The following is an 8,229-nucleotide window of genomic DNA, read 5'->3' on the forward strand; positions in this document are numbered from 1 at the left end:
ATGTAATGAGGCCTCCACAAAAATCCAAAAGGACAAGGTTTGGAGAGATTCCCGGTTGGTGAACATGTGTAGGTGCTGGGAGAGTGGGGCACTCAGACAGGGCATGGAAGCTCCATGCCCTTTCCCCAGACCTTGCCCTGTGCATCTCTTCCTTCTGGTTGTCCCTGTGTTACATCCTTTTATAATAAACCAGTAATCTAGTGAGTAAAATGTCTCTCTGAGTTCTGTGTGCTGCTCTAGCAAATTAATTGAACCCAAAGAGAGGGTCGTGGGAATCTGCGATCTGTAGCTGGTCAATCAGCACAGGTGACAACCTGGACTTGTGATTGGCATCTGAAGTGTGTGTGTGTGGCAGTCTTGTAGGACTGAGCCCTTAACCTGTGGGATCTGATGCTATCTTCAGGTAGATGGTGTCAGAATTGAGTTAAATTGTAGGACACCCAGCTGGTGTTTGAGAATTGCTTGATGGTGTTGGAAAACCCACACATCAGAATGGTGTCAGCATTGTAGGAGGCATTAGGGTGGGGCCCAGAAAGAGAGGAGTAGAACGGGGAGGGGTGCTGTGCCTCTACCTGCATCCATTTCCCTGGCCATCTCATCTCTTTGGGCTCTCGTCCCTTCCCTCCCTCTCCCACTTCACACTTCCTCTCCCACTTGATTACTTGTTTGCTGATGGGGAGAGCCTGAGTAGAGGCTGAATGTCAGTGTGGTCTGACAGAGCATGGGGGAGAGCTCCTATTCCTTAACGAGAGTAAGGGTGGGTGTAGGGGAGGGGACCGGCATTCCTGGTAGCTAGCTGCTCCCTGACTTTGGACTGTGGACTTTGGACTGTGAACCCAGGGGTCTGATCCGAGGAAGAGGATACCTGGAGCTGCAGAAACCCATCCTCCAGTCCATTACCCTCAGAGGGCCCTTGGATGCTGCCAGGAGCAGGCCTGGTGGGTAGACGTGGGCTCTGAGACTTGGTCCAGCGTGGTACCTACTGCCTCATTCCTTCCTCCGAAGAATGAATGAGTGAATGAATGGAGAGGAGGAGTCCGAACTGGGATCTTTGGCTTCAAATCTGTCTCTAAATTTCTCCTATCTCTCCAAGTTCTTCAATTCATGACATCTATCTGTCTTCTCTGCCTTTCCATCTCTCTGTCCTACTCCATGTTTCAGTCTCTCCCTCTCTTGGCCTTCCCCTTGCTAGTATCCCCCTTCCTTCTCTCTATCCTTCCACCTCAAAGCATCGTAGAATCTTAGAACCAAGAGAGGTTATAATAATGATGCCACTAATTGGTAACCTGCTTTCTGGGATATATGTCCTTTCACTTATATAGATAGCCTCATTTGATCCTCCTTAACAGCCCTACTGACTGAAGTAGGGACTGGCATCCTCACTTCACAGATGAGGAAACTGAGGTCCATCATGGTGGAGCGACAAGCCCACAGTGCACAGCTAATCATGGCAGAGCTGAGATTTGAACCCCTGGCTCTGACAGAAAGACCAGAGCTCTTTGCCCCACAGCCTGTGCACCCCAACCTGAGGGTAAAGCTCTTCTCCTCTGCTGGCTGTCTGGCTTTCCCCTGGCTTGGGGCCCAGCTTCTGCTGCTCTTTAGATCATCCTGACTGGGTGGGGGTGAGGAACAAACTGTACAGATCTTGAAGATTACTGGCTCCAAACATCAGCCTCTGGAAACAGTGAGGGCTGAGGGGGTGGGGGTGGGAGGAATCCAGGCTTCAGGAGAGACTAGGGTGGGGGCTATGTGGATTAGGGGCTCCGGGCAGGATGGGCCTTATCTCTGGGCCCACTCCGCCCTGTCCCTTGCCCTCAAGTTCCCTCCAGCCCCTACGAGCCATCTTTAGGACTACCCCTACCTCTCAGGACAAGGACAATTGGAGACTGCAGCAGAAGAGGCCTCTGGCATGGAAAGCCTGGTGCGCACTGTGGCTTCTCTCTGAGATCCTCTCTTCCCACAGCTAGGGCTAGATCTGGGCTCTGGGCTGCATTCCCAGTACCCTGACTGAGCGCACCAGAACTCTCAGGTTGGCTCTAGGGCTGGGCAGGTAGGGAAGACACAACAGCCTCAGGGCATACTGGACCCTGACAAGGGCAGCCTGGCGGGAGGAAGAGGTGCTGTCTGGGTTTGCGCAAAACTCTCCAACTCTGTGACGCCTCCAGGGTGCAGTGGGTATGCCAGTTGGAGCCTGGGCACAGGCTCTGTCATGCCATAAATGGGTTTAAATCACATTTAGTTGCATATGACCTTAAGCCAGTCTTTTTACTACTCAGAGGCCCATCTATAAAATGGGTTTATAGGGCTACCATGGTGATTAATAATCAAAATGGCTAACACGTAGCGAGCCTTTCTTTCTCTATACCAGGCACTGTGCTGAGTGCTTTACATGTATTGTCTCTGTAGGTTCTTGCACAGCCCTATCAGGCTGGGCTGGCGTTATCCCTCTTTTACAACCGAGGGCATTTAAGGAGAGGGCATTTAAGGATAAGAGGGAGGATGTCAATTGGCCAAAGTCACAGAGCTAGTAAATGGCAAATCCAGAAATCGGTGCAGCCATTTTGGCTCCAGGCTCTTAATCTAACTCACTTGGCTGGTCATGTCTAATAACTAACACTCACTGGGCACTTAATATGTAGCAGGCACCATGGTAAGCATTTTACACAGATTCATTTAATTATTATAGCCACCCTATATAAATTAGTCATTTAATATGAAAGATGAGGACACTCAGGCACAGAGAGGTGTGCTAACTTATCCTAGATCTACTGCCAGGAACCTAGTCCAGGCAGGCTGACTTGCAAGTGACTGACTTAAAAAAATGAACTAAAAAGTTTTTTCTTAAAAAAATTAAAGTATAATATACATACAGAAAAGTGCAGAAATGAGAAACATTTAGCTCAATGAATGTTCATACAGTGAATACACTATGTAACTAAATAATAAACATTACCTGTACCCCATAAGACCCCTTCTAGTAACTACTCCCACCCTTCTCCCCAAAAGTAACCTCTATCCTGATTTCTAAAGCCATAGATTAGTTTTGCCTGTTTTTGAATTTTATATAAATAGAATCATACAGTAGTAATCTTTTGTTCAATATGTGATCCATCTATGTTGTTAGATGTAGCACTAGTTTATTCAACTATAGATTTATCTATCCTAACGATTGATCCCAACGTTCAGCTATTCTGAATAATGCTGCTGTGAACACTCTTACACCTGTGTTTTGGAATATATATGCACACACATTTCTATTGGGTGTATATCTCAGGGTGGAATTGTTGATTGCTTCCAGGTGTTTGTACAAATATGTTTTCTTACCAGCATTATATGCGAGTCTCCTTGCTCCATGTCCCGGTACTGGTCAGTATTTAAAATTTTTACCAGTCTGGTAGATATGTAGTGGTATCCCATTATGTTTTTCTATGTATATATATTAAATGAGGTATAACCAGAAGCAAGCACTCTTAACTGTACAGCTTCTCGTAACAATCCTATGAGGTAGGTGTGGTTATCATCCCCATTTTGCAGATGAGGAAATGGAGGCCTTTCCCCTTCCTTTCTATTTTTTTTTTTTTGTGAGATCAGCCCTGTGCTAACATCTGCCCATCCTCCTCTTTTTTTTTTTTTTTTTTTGCTGAGGAAGACTGGCCCTGGCCTAACATCCGTGCCCATCTTCCTCCACTTTATAGGGGATGCCGCCACAGCATGGCTTGCCAAGCAGTGCGTCGGTGCGTGCCTGGGATCTGAACTGGGGAACCCCGGGCCGCCGCAGCGGAGCGCGTGCATTTAACTGCTTGCGCCACGGGGCTGGCCCTCCCCTTCCTTTCTTACAATCACTCACCTTTCCTGGGAGTCCTTCCCCACTTTTCTCCAGTGGGGTTGGGATGTCTGGTTACTACCAAGCTTGGGAGGCCCCTTGAGCCAGGATGTTCTGGGTAGGGAGAAGAGGAAGGCTGGGGTGAAGTGGGCAGAGGCAGGAAGGAGAGACAGGATAGGGCATAAAGGCTGGTGTGAGGAACCAGAGATCCTAGCTCTGGGCACGGGATGATGGGGCCAGAAGAGAGGCCTGGGAATATGCAGAAGGCATGACTGGTGCTATTTGTGAACTCCTAGTGCTGGTGGGGAGAGAGGGAGGTGTGCAGATGTGCACCTGCAAGTGTGTGTTAGGGATCTCTCTGGATCCTAGGCCTTCTCTTGGGTTTTCTGAGTCTGAGGACTCCTCTGTGAGTCTAAGTATAGAGCCCTTTTGAGGGGTCTTTCTAGGTTCAGAGGTCCCTTGGTAGAGCCTCTTTGGGGTTTTCTAAGGGCCAGGGGAGTAGGAGGCAGGGCCTGGAGGCCTCCAGAGAGTGTGGAGGAAGGGCATGGGGTTTGCTCTGATTCTGGGCTTCTGATCTGTCAGGCCAAGAGGCAACCTGGCCAGCAGGTACCCTGTTCTTTGACTCAACAGGTGTCAGGGGAGGCAGGGCAAACAACTTCCCTACCCTAACATCTGTCTTTCTCTGCCCAGAGTCCCCTCCGTGTCTCTACTTTTACAAGTGTCCTCTGCATAGATTCTCCAGGGTTACACCTTCTTCTCCCTCCACGCCCACCTTCCTTGAGTCCTGAGCCCACGGCTCGCTGACCGTGCTCTGGCAGCAGAGGCAGCACGGCACAGGTAGCTAAGTCCATAACAGGCAGTAAATATATTTGGCTTAAGTCTTGGCTGGATTACTTACCAGCTGTATGCCGTTAGGTGAGGCTCATCACCTCTCTGGGAGGTGACAGAGCTCTCACAGGGCTCAACATCGTTCACTTGGCTTGTGTCCCACACTGGCTTTGGCCACTGAGATTCTGTCAGTGCCAATCAGCCTGCAAACAGTGCCAACACTGAAGGGTTGGGAGCCATGCCAGCATGGGGCCTAGGACTATGCGAAAGGACTCCGGATGTCCTAGATTCCTAGACTGCCAGAGCTGGAAGGGGCTTGACAATTCAGTGAGTTCCCCTCCCCCATTTTACAGATGGGAAAACTGAAGCTGAGGAAGGGGAAGTGACTACAAAGCTGGCAAGTAGAGGAGCTGGGTGGACTGGAGCTATGAAACCGGATCCTGGCCACCCCAACTGCAGATGGACTATCCTCTCTCCTCCCCCTCTCTGCCTGGGTGTTCACTTCTGGAGCCGCAGCTCCTGAGGGAAGGACTCAGGCTCTGTCCTCTGGACCAGACCTCCCTCTGCGCTGTGGTGTCTCTGTGGAGATCCTTGCTCTCCTGGTCTGTTCTCTCCAAGTGTGGGGTCCTGGTGCGCAAGGAGGCAGCCACACTGATGTGCCACTGCTCAGTCCACACTTGGGGTGACTGTGGAGGATGCCGCACCTGCGGCCTGGACATCAGTGGACACGGAGGGGAGCTGAGCTCCTTACTCAGTGTGGGCACAGTGGGCAGTCCAGGGCAGCCAAGGAGGGGCTGGGAAGCCAGAAGTTATGGGGGCTTTGGGCCCAGTCCCATGCTAATGTTACCTCTGCTCTGATCCACTACACCCAGCTTGCACTCTGTACCATGGTCTTTTGCCCTTAGCATTGGTTTAGAATGCTTCTGACAGCTATTTTGGAAAGCAGTAAAACATAGGGATTAATCATAAAGACTCTGGGGCCAGACTGCCTGTTCTTCCACTTACTTGCTGTGTGACCTTGAGTAAATGACATACCTCTCTGCGCCTCAGTTTTCCTATTCTGAAAAGGGGATAATGATAGTACCTATATCATGAGACTGTTGTGAAGCACACACGAGTGAAGCACTTAGAACCATGTCCAGGATATAGTCCATGCTCATTAACGTGTATTTTGCCTACTCCATCAGATAAGATGCTCTCTAGGGCAAACCCATCAGATTGGGGATTCTCTGAGGGTAGGACCGTGTCTTTCCCCTGGGAATTGAGCTCTCTTTCTTCCTGTCGATTCTCTAAGAATCCCAGCCTGAGCCCAGTAGAGGTTTGAAACTTAACCAACAAAGGAGCTAGTGAGACTCTTTCTAAGCAACAAGCCAACAAGGGTGTGGGGTGGAAGAGGCTGGGAGGGAGTGGGGCTTTTTAACCCTCCATCCAGGGGCATCTTCCTGACCCTCCGGTCACCCAGGAGGTGAGGGACAGACAAGGATGCTGAGGGGGAGGCAGAGATTCTTTTTCTGGTAAAGCCCTGGGCTGGGAAAGATGGCAGGGAGGGAGTTTCTGCCAGTGGGGGGCTCCAGTTGGTGCTCCCAGTCCTCGAGGCGGCCACAGTCAGGTGGAGAAAACCAGAAAGCAGCATCTGCACCCCACTCATCGGGTTTCAAAGCCCTTTCTGGCCTATTATCAAATTTTTTTCTTGCAACAATCCTGTGGGGAAAGCCCAATTATTATCTTTTTTTTTTTAAACAGAGGATGAAAATGACCTTTCAAAATGTTAAGTGGCATGTCCAAGGTCACACAGCTCTTAAGTGGCTGTGCTGCAACTTGACCTCAGGTCCTCTGATTCCAAAGCCCATGCCCTTTATATACAGCCTCTCCCAGACATCAGCAGGCCCAGGGGGGGGACACTAAAACCAGTCCGGTAGAGGAGACAGGTCCTGCCACCAGGGGATCTCCAGCCTTGTGCACAAGTTACAGTTTCCAGCAGGGAGAGATTGAAGGGAGAAAACACTTGGTGCCTACTGTGTGCTGGGCAATTTGCACAGGCCACTCTTTCTCTCTCTCTCCCCTCCCCACCCTTCTTTCTTTCTTACGGCAAAGTCCCATTTTCCAGGTAAGGACAGTGAAGCTCAGAGAGTAGCTTATCTCAGATTCACCAGTGAGTCCAGTGGCAAAGCTGGGATCAGAATCCAGGTCAGCCTGATGCTAACGCTTGTGCTTTTTCCTCTAGCATGGAAAACCATTGGTGCAAGGGTCACCTCCGCCATGAAGTCTTTCCATGTCCTGAATGTATAACTGACCTCTTGTGTCTCTGGGTCCCCATCGTGCCCCATATAAACATCCCCGGGGCACCTGCACATTTGTTACACTCATTTAATTTATATGCCTGTCTCCCCTCACTAGGCAGTGAGCTCCCTGAAGGCAGAGAGTGGTCTTGGCCATCCCGGTATCCCCTGTATGCAGCACAAAGCCTGTGCACAATAGGTGTTCAGTAAATGTGTGTTGTGTGAATGGTGGGGAGGTGTTTGGAAGGCCTCCTCATGTCCGTTTTCCTGTCTCCTTGGAATTATCCCAGACAGTGATGTGGGGGGCAGCAAGAGAGGATGGATTGGGGGGATGCTGGGGTAGGGGTGTGGGCATCTGTCTTACCTGGAAACGTTTCCAGATTTCCCACACTCACCTGCCCTCATCCTTCACTCAGGTACTTCTTTTGGTTTCAGTCCAGCCTCTCCTGCACTCCTTCCTCCATGTCCCAGCACCTTTATCCCTCCCAAGTTTGCTCTCTAGGGGACAAGTCTGGCATTGGGATCAGAACCATCCTTCCTGGTCCCATTTTATTCTCACAAGATCTTCAAGAGGTAGGATAGGTGGAGATGACCTATCTTCCTTTTCTAGTTAGGGACATTCAAGCTCCAAGGGGAAGTGTCCAAGTTCACACAATAAGTTGGTGGCAGAACTGGGTCCAGTGATGATGAAGGACGGGGAGAGGGCTGGGGGCACTTTTCTGAATCAGGGACAGGCTAGGATTCTCCCGGAGACTTGAGGAACCTGGCTCTGTTTGCCCTTCTCCAAGGCAGATGGGACACGAGAGACCCCAGTTCATCCCTGAGATGGCATGGAGAGAATCCTGGAATCTTGTCCCTGGCCATAACTCTCCAGCCCTTCTGCAGTCTTGATGGCTGCCAGTAGGTGCCGTCAGTTTGCAACTTTTGGTTCTGTCCCTCCAGGTCCAGCTTCCAGCCCCTCTCTTCCACCTATCACCTGGACAGTCTGCATTTGCAGAAAGCAGGAGAGGGGCCCAATTCTTGTGAGACTGAAAGACCCCTGTCCTGGGAGAGGAAGCAGGAAGAGGGTCTCTCATCTGCACCTCAGCTTGGCTGCCCTGCAGCTTTCTAGGCCAAGCCAAAAAAATCCACTGGGTCACTGATTATGCCTGGACAGGCGCCCTTACCCTGAAACCAGCTCCAGGATAGCAGAAACCTTTGTGGGGGAGGATGGGTGAGTACTAGGGGGACCTGAGAGAGAACCTAGGAGACCTGTGGCTGCTTCAAATGCTGCTCTATGGCCCCTTCCAATCCCAGCAG

This window comes from Diceros bicornis, chromosome 18 (genome assembly GCF_020826845.1).
Source record: "Diceros bicornis minor isolate mBicDic1 chromosome 18, mDicBic1.mat.cur, whole genome shotgun sequence".
Taxonomy (NCBI): Eukaryota; Metazoa; Chordata; class Mammalia; order Perissodactyla; family Rhinocerotidae; genus Diceros; species Diceros bicornis.